This window comes from Bombus affinis, chromosome 15, assembly GCF_024516045.1.
Source record: "Bombus affinis isolate iyBomAffi1 chromosome 15, iyBomAffi1.2, whole genome shotgun sequence".
Lineage (NCBI taxonomy): Eukaryota > Metazoa > Arthropoda > Insecta > Hymenoptera > Apidae > Bombus > Bombus affinis.
This window is the reverse complement of record NC_066358.1, coordinates 3,097,982-3,113,251: the sequence shown is the minus strand read 5'-3', so window position 1 is coordinate 3,113,251 and position 15,270 is coordinate 3,097,982. Positions and strand designations below refer to the sequence as shown.

The 15,270-nt window shown below is 32.2% G+C and overlaps 1 protein-coding gene across 12 annotated transcripts in view; it reads left to right on the top strand.

Moving 5' to 3' along the window:
* The window catches only part of LOC126924936 (potassium/sodium hyperpolarization-activated cyclic nucleotide-gated channel 3), a 219,488-nt gene that overhangs the window by 57,885 nt on the left and 146,333 nt on the right, over positions 1-15,270 (top strand). The gene's annotated exons all lie outside the window — the stretch shown is intronic.

Genomic DNA, 15,270 nt, shown 5'->3' with positions numbered 1-15,270 from the left:
TATTGTTATTTGAAAAATTGGTGAATTGATTTTACTACGTATATTGGCACCCTTTTTGTTCTAATTTTTCCATTATATAAAAACAGAATTTTGCTTACTTAATTCATTAAGGCATCCTATGAATGATGCAGATTTTACAGTACGTGTATTAAGTAATATTAAACGATTTATCTATTAATAATTGAGTAATCCACAGTTATTTACCAATTGTCTATTTTATTAACATTAGCTTAATTTCAATTTCTCAGAAAATTATGTTATTAATTGAAATTTCATGAATTCTATCCAGTCTCTAGGTCGGACTAACTTCGATTGAGAAAGATTTTTACCTGAGCAATCCCTTATTAATCATTTTACTAAGTATTATAGCTTACAGAACCAATAAGTATCCACAAAATTTTAACACAAGAAACAAATTAACTTTCTCTCACCAAACGTGAAGAAGAGAAAAGTCATTTTGTTCAGCTCTGCCACTCTTCGATCCCTAAATTTCATCCCCCTTCCACAGCGTACGTACGCGTACACGTAAATGCGCTTTGTTTGTCGCTTTCAATGTGTCTGCAACGTTTTGAGGAACACCAGGGGAACTGTGTAACGATCGCTATGACGAGGGCACGCTATATAAAACGATCACACGCATGTAGCGATTGATATTTACATAAATGACATACACGAAACCATGTGGCTGAAATTGACCATCCGATCAAGGGATGAACCTTGGTATTTTGAAGAAACGAAAGAAGAGACGCGAAATGTCTTGGCGTTAAATAGTGCGAGAGGCAGCGTGGATCGAGCGCTTTTTCACCGGCGAAATCTGTTGATAAAGTCGCGTAATTTGTCACGACAGCGATTGATGAGCACGCTTTATTCAGCGCAGCACGTGCGTTCCCGATCGTTGGAACACGCTCGAATCGATTACAAGACTGCCGGACGTTCATTTTCTCCCGCCTGATGGATATCGTTGCCGGTAAACACGATTTTTGTCGCACGACGCTCGCTCTCTCTTTTTGTTACCAGGTTTGTTTGCTTTGGGAACGTTGAGCAAGAGGTTTTGTTACTCGTAGAGGGTGAAAAGTGGGCGATGTTATACGCTAGAGGATTGTAGGGTGGTTGAGAAACGCAATTTATTGGGTTTAGGTTAGGTTCGGATATTATACGATATTACACGCTAGAGGAATATAGGGTGTTTCAGAAGCTCGATTTATTGGGTTTCGCGCTGAACTGGTTGCAAGTAAGTTTGATATTTACGAAAAATGTGATGTTAGTTTCGTAGTTACGCAAAGTACGTTATATTCGTGAATTACTCGATATTTGAAATTTCGTATTTTTTATTGCTGAGAAATAAAGATAACAGAAGGTAATTGTTGGCGCCTCAGAAATTGCAGACTTACGACGATGAAACTATTTATAAAGCGAAGTTATTTGTATAAAATATCCGAGACTCTTTTAATTCGCAATATCTTATTTTTAGGTTTGGAGAAGTAAAAGTAACGCGAGGTAATTCTTGGCCTCTAGAAAATTAAAACTTAATCGAAATGGAATTTTTTTGTCAATTTGTAAAACATTTTTATGAAGTACTTTAAATTTATTAAGACCTAGCAGTGGTATTTAATCCTTAGTAGATATTATGGGCCGTAGATGACTACAATCAGTTGACTTATGTTTAAATTAGATTACTTGAGTTTAGGATATTTAATCCACCACTAGTATCATTACGTCACAAGTATTTACCTAACACACGATAATTGGACACGATAATAGATTAGACTATATAATTTTATGTCTTTAATGTCGCATAAAATTTTAAATGTCTTTAAAATTTAATTACTTAAAACTTACCTAAATTATTGTAATCCCTAGAGTGTGGATGTTTATACAAATTTAAAGTTCTATAAATACAACTAAAAAAATGAACCTTAGTTAGAGATTCGTTTAATTTTCCAAGTATTGTAATAGATGCTTTATTTTGGATATTTAATATATTTTCATATATTACATGGATTGTATGCATTTCTGCACCTTCAATTTTCCCATAAATGCAGAAACATCCGCAGTTTAATTAATAATTACCGATACCGGAGCTAATTAAATGTTAATTTGAATATTACTGACAGCTTTTATCACGTAAAGTACAGAATGCAAGATAAAAATACCCTATGTGAAATTAAATAAGTATCTTAAACGAAATTTTCATGGTTCGATGATACCAATTAAAAATGGTAAACTATTTTACAGATTATTATACGTACAAATTTCGAATTTTTATTTTCTCTCATTTAAATTTTAAAATTAAGTGTAAATGTTATCTAAATTTCCCTTTCCCATAAATATTCGTTCTGCGACTTACATTAGAATTTTAAGGACGACTTTAACGACAGATGTGTAACATGTTAAAAAACAGCAGGTGTATTGTTTTGAGCCTATACCGCGAACTATGAAAAATTGTGCGTCGTTTGGTAGCGCAAATAATCTATAAAATCAGTTGTTATCGTAAAGCGAATCCATATGTGACATAATTAGGCTATAGGCGATGACCTCGGTCATCGAAGGACGTTTCATCATTTAACATTTCATGAGTCACTTTTTTCATTTCTATGTTTCGTATAAATCCTGGGATGTAACGTGCGCGTAACGATACTTTTAGGATAAGTATGGTGGATAAATGTAGTTGAGACTTTCTTTTTAATTTGTAACAGTTTGTTTGAGCAACTTTTCTCTTCGTGTGACTACAGTTGTTTGCAAGTATAAAGATACGGAAGTTGTTCATTTCTTTCTACTATTCGAGATATCCAACTTACTACTAAAATGTTACGCGTAGAATTATAAAAATTTTTGCATTGTCAATCTCTTTGTACTGTACGTATTTCATGGAATTTATATTTATACAATTTATTATTAGTTTAAGACAGTTCCGAGGGAAAAAATTGATTGAAAAATTCTGAGAAAAAGTTTTGAACTCAATGTTGTTAGAGTTGAACAATTCTGAAAAAAGTTTTATACTAAACATTATAAGAATTGAAAAATTGTGTACTTCTTAAAAAACTCTTTAGATTTAATTTTATCATTTAGTTAAATACATGGAATTATAAACATTTCTAAAAAAAGTGATAATAAACATTTTTAAGAGAATAAAACACAATTGAAAAATCCATTTCAATGAACCACAAAAGAAAAGGAAATTTTCCGCAGAGTGGAATTCTTGGGAAACAATTCCTGGGAAGATTCGTACATGTAATTGTATTATTTAATTAAACGTATCGTACTAAAAGTTCTAAAAACATCACAGTAGCCATTCTAAAGCAAAAATATCACATTCAGACTCCCAAAAAGCTGAGAAAGAAGAAAACCTATTTCAACCACGAAAGAAAAGCTATTTTTCTTCTCACTAACCGCACAAAAAGCGACGAGAATATTTCACAGAATTACAAAGTTCCTACAAAAATTTGTCATTGTATCAGCTCGTTATTTAATTAAACACGTCACATTAAAAATTCTAAAGACATCACAATATCAATTCTAAACTAAAAATGCCAGTCGATTTAAAAATCTTAGAAAGAAATTTCACTTTCCATAGAAAAAAAGAAACCTCACTAACCAAGTACAAATGAAATTTTCATGTAAAAAATTTTCATGTTGTAAAGAAAAGGACATTTTTCTTCTCGTCTATCAAACAGAAAAGCAAACTATTCCACTCGATCAAAATCCATCGTTTCTAATATAAATTCACAAACCAAAAGGTACATACAGTACGTACAATTGCGTATCAAATTTCCACGAGATCGTCGATGCTATTCGATCACGTAGAATGAGAAAATATTGAAAAATCGACAAAGAGGAAACCAGTGAGATAGAACGAATGACAACTGGGCGCGAGAGTAAGAAGCTAGGTGGCCAGCTGATGCGAATCGATAAATGTTTATACATTTCACGCCATGCTATAGGCATTCGGCCGATGGTGCTGGTGTATTTCCGTGGATGGTACATGATTAATCGAGTAACTGACCTTTGCGGCTATATTAGCACAATGTACAGCTGTAGCCATCGGAGCCCCGAAGGTACATAGACGGAAATAAAAATGCTCCGCTGGATTTACGCTCCCTCATTCTTTGTGAACCAGTGTCGTGAACGTTGTCGATCATTTTACGATCATTTATTAGCCATTGACAGGTCGTAAACGCCACTGGATCGAGAAATCGTAAAAGATAGTCGCTACCTCGAGCGAAATAAATCGAATGGTCTAATAGAGAACAGTGTGTACATATAGAATTCGGGGCACATATAGAATTCGTTAAATTAAAGCCATTCATTGGCTGCATTTTCTTCGTTTTAAAGAAGGCAATGTGTATATTGAAGGATTGTAGGAATTTGCGTTGTCGCTGAAAAGGAGATGAACAACAGAACAGTTTTAGTATTATATAAAATGATAATCAATCGACTATTTTAATTTATCTGTTTGAATCAGTACAAAATGTGGAGAGGGTGTGTAAAAGCAATTTTATTAAAAGAACAATAAATTAAATTATCGTTTTATCGGGAAATAAAAAATTCATTAGGATAAGAGATACTTTATAGAAGCCCATTTTATACAATACGAAACATCTTGAGACATTCACTCTTTGTTTTCTAGAATAGCTACATCTGTACGTTCTTTCTTCATTTTAAAGTCTCCTTCATCCACTTCAGACAAACTACGCAGACGTACTCAGGATGTATTCATCCACGTCTAGTCGAAACCTTGGGTGGTCATGCAATATTCTTTTATTCTAATCTCAAGCATTCTTGCTTCTTCTACGTATCTCTAATACTTGAAACTCAATTACTGGCAATGAACATTCATGTAAAATGGCCCGCGAAAGTATTTGAACATTTATCGTAGAAAACATACGTGGATATATTATGTGTGTTATACAAAACTTTTTGAATGTGATTATGTCGGTAAAATTCTAGACAGATCTGAAAATGTACATAGAAATTACAAGGCAATATAAACATTGGATTAAACTTATCAAGAACTAATCGATAGACTGCGGATTTTTATGTAAATTCATATTTTTAAGAACATAATTAAAAAAAGAAGATGGTTTTCAATTCAATATAAATTGGTTTTACTTACTAAATGTTATAGAGAGTATCACTCACTAAATGTTATAGCACTATACTTTAAATATTTTATACATTTTTTAATACCATGCACATTCTACATAATTTTGCACTTTCTAATTTCCTATAAATTTATAAAAATAATACAGTCTACTAATCAATATACACAAACGCTATCGCTCAAAACTTTGGAATCATTTCTAAGATTCATGGTTTGTGAAAAATACGAGCCAAAGTAATATAGCGCAAATACTTTAATAAATTAATAAACTCCGGTTTTCACATTGCTGTTGCAAATTTGATGTTATTAGCCTTAAATGATCAGTTTACGGAACATTTGCGCAAGCACAACCTATGTAACAGATATTTATAGGAGTATACAAGAGTTTCTAGGAACAAAGTGGATAAAAGATAATTTTCCCTTGCGTTAGAAAATGCTGCAGAAATTAACGCTCGGGGATGTAATACCTCTGCATAGTAAAGGAGGGAAACTCGATTTTCAAACTTTTTATCTCCGCGTTGTTTTCGCACTTAGTAGCTCGCGTATGTTAAAAGTTTGAGCTTAAACATGATGAAAAGCGCGAGACAATGCTATACAAATACGAAGATAGTTTGTATAATAAAGATGCGTTTGGAAATATCGTGAAAATGAGTATAGGAATTTAATAAAAATATTGCAACACCAATATGTTACATTAATCCACGATATGGTATACTATGAAATATTATAATATATTATTCGTTTTAGTAATTCATGATTTTCTATATAAATATAATTCAATGAATAATAATTCAGTTCATATTTGATGTACTCATATCATGTTTTAATAATCTAATTCATACCCCAGGTAATTTATATTTGATAATCAATTTAATGTAATTCCTATACAATGATAACTCATAATTTGTAGTTTAATTTAATTTCTCTATATTAAAAATTCACAGACGATTTAAATGGCGTACTAAAATGAAATATTTACACTTGATAAGTTTTACTATCTTAATAACTATTTAAAATATCTTCCATTCTGTTGAGTACACAACTGTATTAAATTTTTATACAAAATTAAATTTCTTTTATTATAGAGAAATAAAAATTACTGTCATATCATCTTACATACTCTTCATTAGCTAATACAATGAACGATAAATATAAGTAGAAAGAGCCGTTAATAATGTTAGCCTTTAATTTAAAAAAATATATAATATATAAATAAAATTTTGGAAAATATACAATCTAAGAAGATCATAATATGAAGAAAGTATTATTCTATATTTTCAATTTATATCTTCATATAGAATCCCCGCCTACCTCATTGATTCGCTAGTTACAAGACATCCTACATATAATTTAAAGTTCTGAAGTCTTTCTAATCTGTGAATTATTTTACTTATGACATATCCTGCAAAGGGCATGATTTCCAACCGGAATTGATTCGGTGAAAAATACAGGAAAAGTTTCTCGAACTGTGATTCATACGTAGAAGAAGACAAGTTCATTCGTTATTACTCGATAAGTGTTGAAAACTCGTACGTACTTCCAACAGCATTATAGCAAGCGGAGATATACGTTTTTACTTGGTTTGTTCTATTATTGAAAGATTTCCCACTCGTCTTATACGCCTCGCAATATTTATGAAATTGAAAAAAATGGCTACAAATGTCATGTCAAATCATTCATAGGAATGTAGAATGCTGTAGCATTGAAATAATCGCATAAACTGCATTACGTAAATTGCTCTTATCTTTAATAATTTTGCTAATGAACGCGTTAGACATATCTAATTAATGACATTATCTAACTAGTGACATTACATTACATTACATTATTAAATTTGGTTTGTACTAATCAAATACAATAGATATTTGATTTTATCTCCTTTTTCTACTGGTACTAAATGTTACTCACAATTACACATTTATTAAATTACAATATGCTAGATTTCTAATTTGATCCACGATGATCAATTTCATTTATGCTTGTAATGATTCTCCTTGTAATTTTCTCCTTGTCATTTTCAAGTATTTTAAGCGTTTACTAAATCTACGTAGTTTTTACAAATTGAGATTTACTTTGCTTCCATAGAAGCTTAACTAATAAGTTTTTTGGCGTATCAAAATTTTTCATCCTTTTAGTTTGAGTTCTACGAACTAGTTGGGACTACGCAGCAATTCCAAACTTTTAGTTGACAATGCACCTTAGTCTGACTAAATCCTTAACGAAAAACTAAAATACTGCATCGCACACAAAACTAAAACCTAAAGCCCAGTATTATGAACAAAAATACTATACGACACAAAATTTATTGTACAACAACGAAATAACTGCACCTAAATATTCCCTGTTAACTTTTTCACAAACAAATTTTTTCTCTCGCCTTTGAAAAAAGTTACCGTTCATTAATTATCAATAATAGGAGTGCATTATTCAGGCAGTTACGTAAAGAGGACATAATATATAAATATACTAAGATTTAAGATCAACTTCATCGAAATTAAATACTTCTACCTTAGTTAATTAATTAATTAGGCTGCGGATTCTTATTTATGGGAAACACTAAATATGGCAAAAATACACATAATGCATATGTTTTCGAAGTACAATATTCGTTAAAATAATAAAACAAGTGAAACAAACTTTCGCATCGATTCCACTTTTTAGTTGTATTTTAGATTGCATATCATTTACGTTGCATTACTTCAACAGTATTCATGCAAGTATGATTTTGCGATTTCATACATTTATGAATGCGGCTAAAGAAATATAAGAAATGGTACATGTTCGATCGATTAAGTATCATAATAAATGCATTACCTTGGGTATTTCCTATACTTTTCAATACTCTATGTATTCTATACATCTATTGCATATTTAAATTCCCCATAGACATCCACCTTCTTGTTGCAACGTTCCATATACGTAAAAGGATTAACTTAATATATAATATAAACAAATATATAATAATAATTAATAATAATATATAAACAAAACATATCGTGAAATTGAAGTATCAAGAACAAGTATGAAAAATTCATCAAATTTGTTCATCGTAATTGTTCATCGAAATGGGTATAATTTATTATTGTTGAACATCTTACATGTACGTAACACGGTTTTCTGATGTCCTGGGTCCGTCTGTCGGTCTGTCTGTTCGACTTTGTCCTTTTTCCTGGTTTATGTGTCGCAGGTTCGCGACCGTGGTATGCTTTCGTCCGTATTGATCTGGTTTTACCCCGCATTCCACATCCCCACGCAACCCTCTGCACCTTCTCTCCCCTCTGGATACATGTATGCATATCTGTACAACAACCCCCTCCTATTCCTTCTGTATTTTAATAATTTTTATCAGTTCGAGGGAACTCGAACGGAAATCTTTCCAAACAGCCGAAACTTCTCGCAGAGTGATGGATTAAGAGTTGACACTTTCGAAATTCGAGACTGGATTCCTTTCGTATGTCATCGGCGAACAGAGTTCTATTTTTGACAAGAGAACTATTCTTTTGTTATTGGAAGTATATAATTCAATTTTCTTACTCCTTTTTTCGAAATTGCCAGTGTTTGCGTGGTCTTAGGTTGACTTTGATCTTCAAGTTTTAGTCATGACGTTGAAGTACTATTTTATGATTATTATTATTATTACCATTATCTATTAAAATAGATGCGATTATATATATGTTATTCCGATTTTGGAAAGTGCAATGCATTTTAATAAACAGAATTTCTACGCTCATTGGGAATAAAGTAGGTTACAAGATAAGCATAAAATAGTAGTAATTTAGTTAGAAAATACCAATCATTCCGATAATAATAATTTAATGATAATCTAGCAAAACTAAATGAACAAATTACAATTTAATCTAATTAATACTGTATAGAATTTATTGATAATAACTAAAGATCGAAATAATTTCATCCTATGATAATTTAATTGCTAAACAATAACCCAAATCCAATAATGTAATTAAGCGGAAATAATCCGATCTAATGATCTTATCAAGTAACAATCTAATAATCTACTTTCTAAAAAGTATCGGACATTCTCATAAATAAAAATTGTCGTTTTAGTTAAATTACCATCGACACTCTCTACGTTTTCTAGAGTCCCCAGAAACCAAAGTTCGCGTGGAACCACTCCTATTCCAATCTAAAACACTTACCACGTACTTCGACGATTCTGCGATTACGCGAAGGTATTTTAATCAAGTTAAGCGACTAATTTGCAAAATGTAACATAGACGTATAAATCGTCAAGGGCGTGACTTGCCGTTTAACGCGTCACGGAAAGGGATCCATCGCTCTCTTTCTTCACTCACAGTGCTGTATAACCATGACTGGCTAGATTTTGCTAATCCATTGGCAAACGTTTACGCTGTTCGCTATAGATCGCACTGTAAATATTGCTCGTGTACTCGTGCGTTTAGTCCTGTGAACGAAAATGCGGATAAAACGTGTTTCCCTCGTACTTTCTTGTTTCTATTCGTTCCAGCCACTGCTTATCCTATATCGATGCTCGTATCATTGCTGAGAAACGTTGGATAAGGCGATTATTAATGTTTGTATAGCGAATAAAGTGGAAGTATGAAGAGTTTTATGATATTGGTCACTTGAAAGGCAATTTCTCAAAAATATTATTTTTAGTCGAGATACACAGTGGCAACCAGAAATTTCTTACTATGGCAAAGTATTGCTATATTTTTCACTGTCACATGTATTTCACTTGATAGCGTGTAGGATGGCTAAAATGTCATGTGTATAATGATAGAATATTTTATAATTAAATATTCTTATAAATTATATAGGTAATATGATATGATAATTCTATTATCATAATAAAGTACAATAATAAAATATAAAAATAAATAAGATAGACGTTTGTAGCATTAATTTTTAATAAATAGAGAAATTAACAGATACGATTGGAAAAATATTTCGAGATTTTTGCCTAGGTGAAGGGAATATATTAAAAATCACGAAGGTTTACGCTATATGTGAAAAAAATGTTTTCTATAATTATTTTTTACTATAAAAGAAATTACGTTGTAGATAATAAAGATCGGATTAATTTTTCAATGAGAATTTTGCAATATTGTTATATTTCATCTAGAAATCGAAGATTTAAAAATTATAACATCGGAATTTTATCTTCAATGAGGTTGAAAGATGCTGGATCTTTGCTACAATTATAGAATCGATTCTGCGCAATTTTGTTTCCTAATGGATGATGAGATTTCAGCCTGGAATTGCGGCAAGAAGGAATTGGTGCATGCTAAGATAGGATTTCGTCGATCGTGACAGAAAGTTTGAAAGTTGATATGGAGTTGGTGAAGTTCCTTCAATAGAACAGACGAAGAATAGTCTCTGTTTAAAGACAATTTGTACACAGTATTCCTCTCAAACAGTTGCTCGCTTCGATGCATGCGCTTTTCTCCAGAGTGTAACAAAGCTGTTACAGATAAAATAAGGATCGATAAATATACCATGTGATACCTCTGTTAGAAAATCTGGTTGTATTTTACAGAATTATGGTCTTCACAAGTATATATATGTACACGTATAAAAGTAGCTCCGACTCAGAGCTCGTACTGTTATATTTATAGTTACGTGTTATATTTTTGAAGAATCCATTCTAGTCATCAAAACAACTAAAATTTATCTTAAAAAATGATCTCTTATATATTGAAAGTAATTGCTTAAGAATATATCACTATCTAAAAATATTCATCTTCTCTTAAAGTCAAAAATGTTGTGGGTGATTATGGTTGTTAGTAAAAGCAATAACTTTACCACTAGTCCTTTTAGTATTAAATGATTCTCCTTTATATTTATATGTATGTCGCTCGTCTTTCAAGATATGCCAAATAATCCATGCTAAATAAAATATTTATAATCATACAAAAGATAGGAAGAATAAAATCACAGAAATAAGAGAATGAATTTGGGTTGTTCTAAAAGTTCGTTTATCTTGATTTGGTAAGGAATGTGTTGAAGAATTCGAGATGTCAAGTACTGCTTGACTATTATATAGTCAACATCTCCTCGATATGTACATAATTCCATTAATCCTTGTCACACTTGTTTCGTGTTAATTCATCCGAATGACAAATACTTCTTTAAAGAATGTGCAAACACTCGTAAATGGCAGTGCCATTAGCAACACAGTCGTTTTGTGATTTTACGCGAACTTCTTTCACTTAAACCGTTTCAAAGATTCGAAGATAAACCTGTCAACACATTCAACAAACATTTACCTTTTCCAAACGAATCCACTGCGCACAGACGACATCCCTGATAATGAAATTTCATTAGGTAACCCATAATACCACGACTTTTAACTGAGACCCATTAAAAAATGTCAGATAAGGTTTCTCACTTTTTTATCAATCGTGTTATTTTTTTAACAAACGTTTACTTTCCTTTTGGCGAAATTTAATTACTCTTTCGGGCTGAGTCAGCCACGAAAATGTGAAAGATGCGAGAAAGGAACTATTAAAAAATTCTTCTAATTAGAGAAATTGCAAATATTATTTAAGCTACATTGCGTGAAAGCCCACGCAACAAATTTACACGCAACTGTTACCTCAGATGTGTCGCATGACCCCGTTTTACATACTTTTCTCTGTCGTAAATGGCACCAGATTCGATCTGAAATTTAAAATTCGAATTTCCTGCGTTTCATTAAACATTTTCATACAAAATATAGAAAATGGATGTCCTTGGGTTCTTTTCTTAAAAATCTTTCTAATGTTAAGTTATATGGTCAATCCAGTTATCGTTTGTAAATTTTATAAAGTTATTTTCCACGATGCGATTTAGTTTCAAAGAAATTCAGCCGCATACTAGCATACATAGAATTCTATGAAAATGTAGTATTTGAGATCACATTTAACATCCACTGATACTATTAACCGTTATTTTATTTATTCGTGAAAAATGCCGCCTTTTAAGAGAGCCGAAAGAAATGAACAAAAACATCATAACCTTTTAATCCTATACGGACAACAATCGGATGAAAGGTCTTACGTAGAGCGATAAAATCATTTTCCTAATTTAATATCGCGGAAAAATAAAATTTTTCTTACAAAAAGGCGGTTCTTCCGTTTAAAGCTTCACGGTACCATAAATTCGTGACCTGAATACAGTGGTCGGGTTTTATGGGAAACGACCCTTTCTCTTAGCCTTCCCCTTTTATTCCATTCCACTTCTTTTTTTTAACCTCTTTTTAACCTTCCTCTGCAAGAATGAAAAGGCATTTCAGGCACGCGGTGAATCGTAACTTTCACCCTTTCGTGATCCCGACTTAAGGACTTACGTGACCCGCGATATTAATCACCAGTTTCCAGGGCTAAGGTCATGTATTGAGCATGACGGAAGTTAGGCTTGGAGAACACCATTGTGACACGTTTTCATACGTGTGTGCGTGTGTGTGTGTGTGTGTGTGTGTGTTACGCGTCTTACGCGTGTCACGCGTGTAACGTTTACATAGTCGCGTGTCGCACGTGTCCTCCTGCCACAGCTTTTCCTAACCCCTCACGAAACACGCCTGCTTTCGAGCATTATTTCGTGTCGAGGGTTGCGCTCGAGTGGTGGAATCGAGGGGATGACGGTGGTTGTAATGTCTCTGTTAGGGGTTCGATGATAGGTCTGAGAGGATTTTTGGTGTCTGCTTGAGTGAAGATTACCAGACTGCTGGTATTTGAGAGGTGCCATTTCTTGCGATCGTAAGAAGACCTTGGTATGTTTGTTTGTTGATTTTTCAGCAACGACGAACAAATATCAGTTGTGTTTTAAATCTTTACGAGAAACATCATGGAAAAAAATCAATTTTTGCGTAAATAGAAGATAGAAGAGCACTAAACCTTAAAGAAATTTTTCAATGGATGAAATAATTAAAAGGTATCGATTTTTAAATTAATTTAAAATTCTGGTTATGTATGAACATTGCAGATGTTTAAAGCATTTCTGTTTACTGGTTATAGTTATCATTGACGGAAATTGCTTTTAATTATATACAACGTGTTACGTAAAACACTTTCTGGTTACTGATCTTAGTAAGCAATTTTGGAAAAGGGAATTAATTCTTTTGACTATCGTCAAATTTTATTAACATTGATGAGTAGTTACTGATAATTGATGCTTAGTACTAATGACGATGATCTAAAGCGTCTAAAACATTTATTTGTTATCGATAATACTTATTAGTAACCAAATATTCTGTAGAAATATTTTCACTAATCATAATGGTTGTTGGTAAACAAGAACGGTCTGTAATTAATTAAAAAACATTTCTGTCGCTAATACTATTATTATTTATTATTCATAACTATTCATAACTAAAACAAAATTTCTTCAGTCATAGTTACCAGAAACCAGAACATTTCTGCCATTTTTTAATTTTCCAAATATATTTTATCATATTTTCATATGTTTAAATGAATCTTTAATGTACTTTGTCATACATGAAATGTAAGTACCTTTTCACATTTTCATAAAATTTCTCATATTCATATTTTCAAATATACCTTTTCGTATTAAGCATGACAAAAGCACATAGCTGTATTACTTTATTTTATATGTTTTAACATTATGAATATTCTCAAGTGAATTATTATATTTTTTAATATCATTCATATATTTTTTCACATATTTTGTGATAGAGTACTATCGAAAATAGCATCGACAGCGCTGTTAAAAGCAAGTGTATCGATCTTCATGTAAAAGTAAATTACTGAAAATTATAACCTTGTTAATAAACGCAAAAGGATTAGGGTATTTACAGGACGATATAGCTATCTATCTCGTTATGCCCTGTATCTTTGCCTCGTAACTTGATCTATATTACCATGTTACTCGCCTTGTATAAAATTATATCATAAAGATTGTAACGAGAGTTACCGAGATAGCAGATATGTCATCCTTTGTGTTTTACTACTCTGATAGTCGATAAAAGAAGAATCTCGGCACTACTAATTCAACTTTTTTGTGTACAGAGTGTCGTGCACAATCTTTTATAAACTGTTCTCCCTAAAATCTCCTTACAATTCGTAAGAAGTGCCTTCTTTTTCATTTGCGTCTTAGTTAAACTCATTTTCTTAACTGTATATAAAATCCGTTGACAATGTCATTTTAGATTTTCTCATACTATTAATCGATATTGAGAGGGTTAATTGATCACAAAGTACTTCAAAAAGTTTGCTCATAGAAAATCACAAACCTGATCGTTAAAAATCTCAATTAACATAATTCTTTTTCTAAACGTTCTGCTCTTATTCTGAAAAAATATTTAAAGTTTCATATTACATTTCGTCTAAAACACGGAAAATTGTATATATCAAGAGATCCAATGACAAATACCGAGAATTAAACGATCTCGATTCTCGCGATCGTTCACGTTTGGTTTCCATGGACGCGTTCCAAGCGAATCATCAGGCCATCAATTCTCTCGAGGCGAACCGTACCGTGGAAATCGAAACGGAATTAAAATATTACACTTGATAACGTATCTAGCGGATGGTAATCTTCGTGAAGAATGGCGAAAGTATGTCCGTGGATGAACCGCAGCGTTCAGTTAATTGAAAAATTGAGTCGCGAACAGACGAAAAAATGCGGTTATGTGATCCACTGACCCGAATCGCGCGGCACACCGCGGATATATCCAGGTGAATAGAACACACATCCAGATTTGCAGTAGGCAGAAGTCCAATCGATAACCTGCTGGATTTTATAGGCTCGTGTATCGCTATAAACCAGAGCCATCTGAACCCTTTCCCTGTCCCAAGCTTCTATCTCTCTTGGTCTCTGTCCTGTTCCTTGTCTTTTCTTTCCGTGACGTTTTGTGGAACCAGCGTTGTAATAAAATCCGCTTCTTACGTAAACGCTTGTGTCATTTCTACAAGTACGGAACCGCGAAGCGTTGTTCTATAGTTAAATCGACGACATATGAGCTATCACGTAGATTTCATATATTTTCTCTGTATTTACTCTTGCAAAACGAATTTCTTTTCGATATTTAACGCAATATTACGACACGATACAATATAATATCATATTGGATTTGATATTGAGATATTAACATCAGTTAGTTTAATAAGGTCAGAATTATGAATATTTGATATCGCGAGACTATGGATGTTTATGCAGATTTATATTTTTATAAACAGAGAGGAAAATTA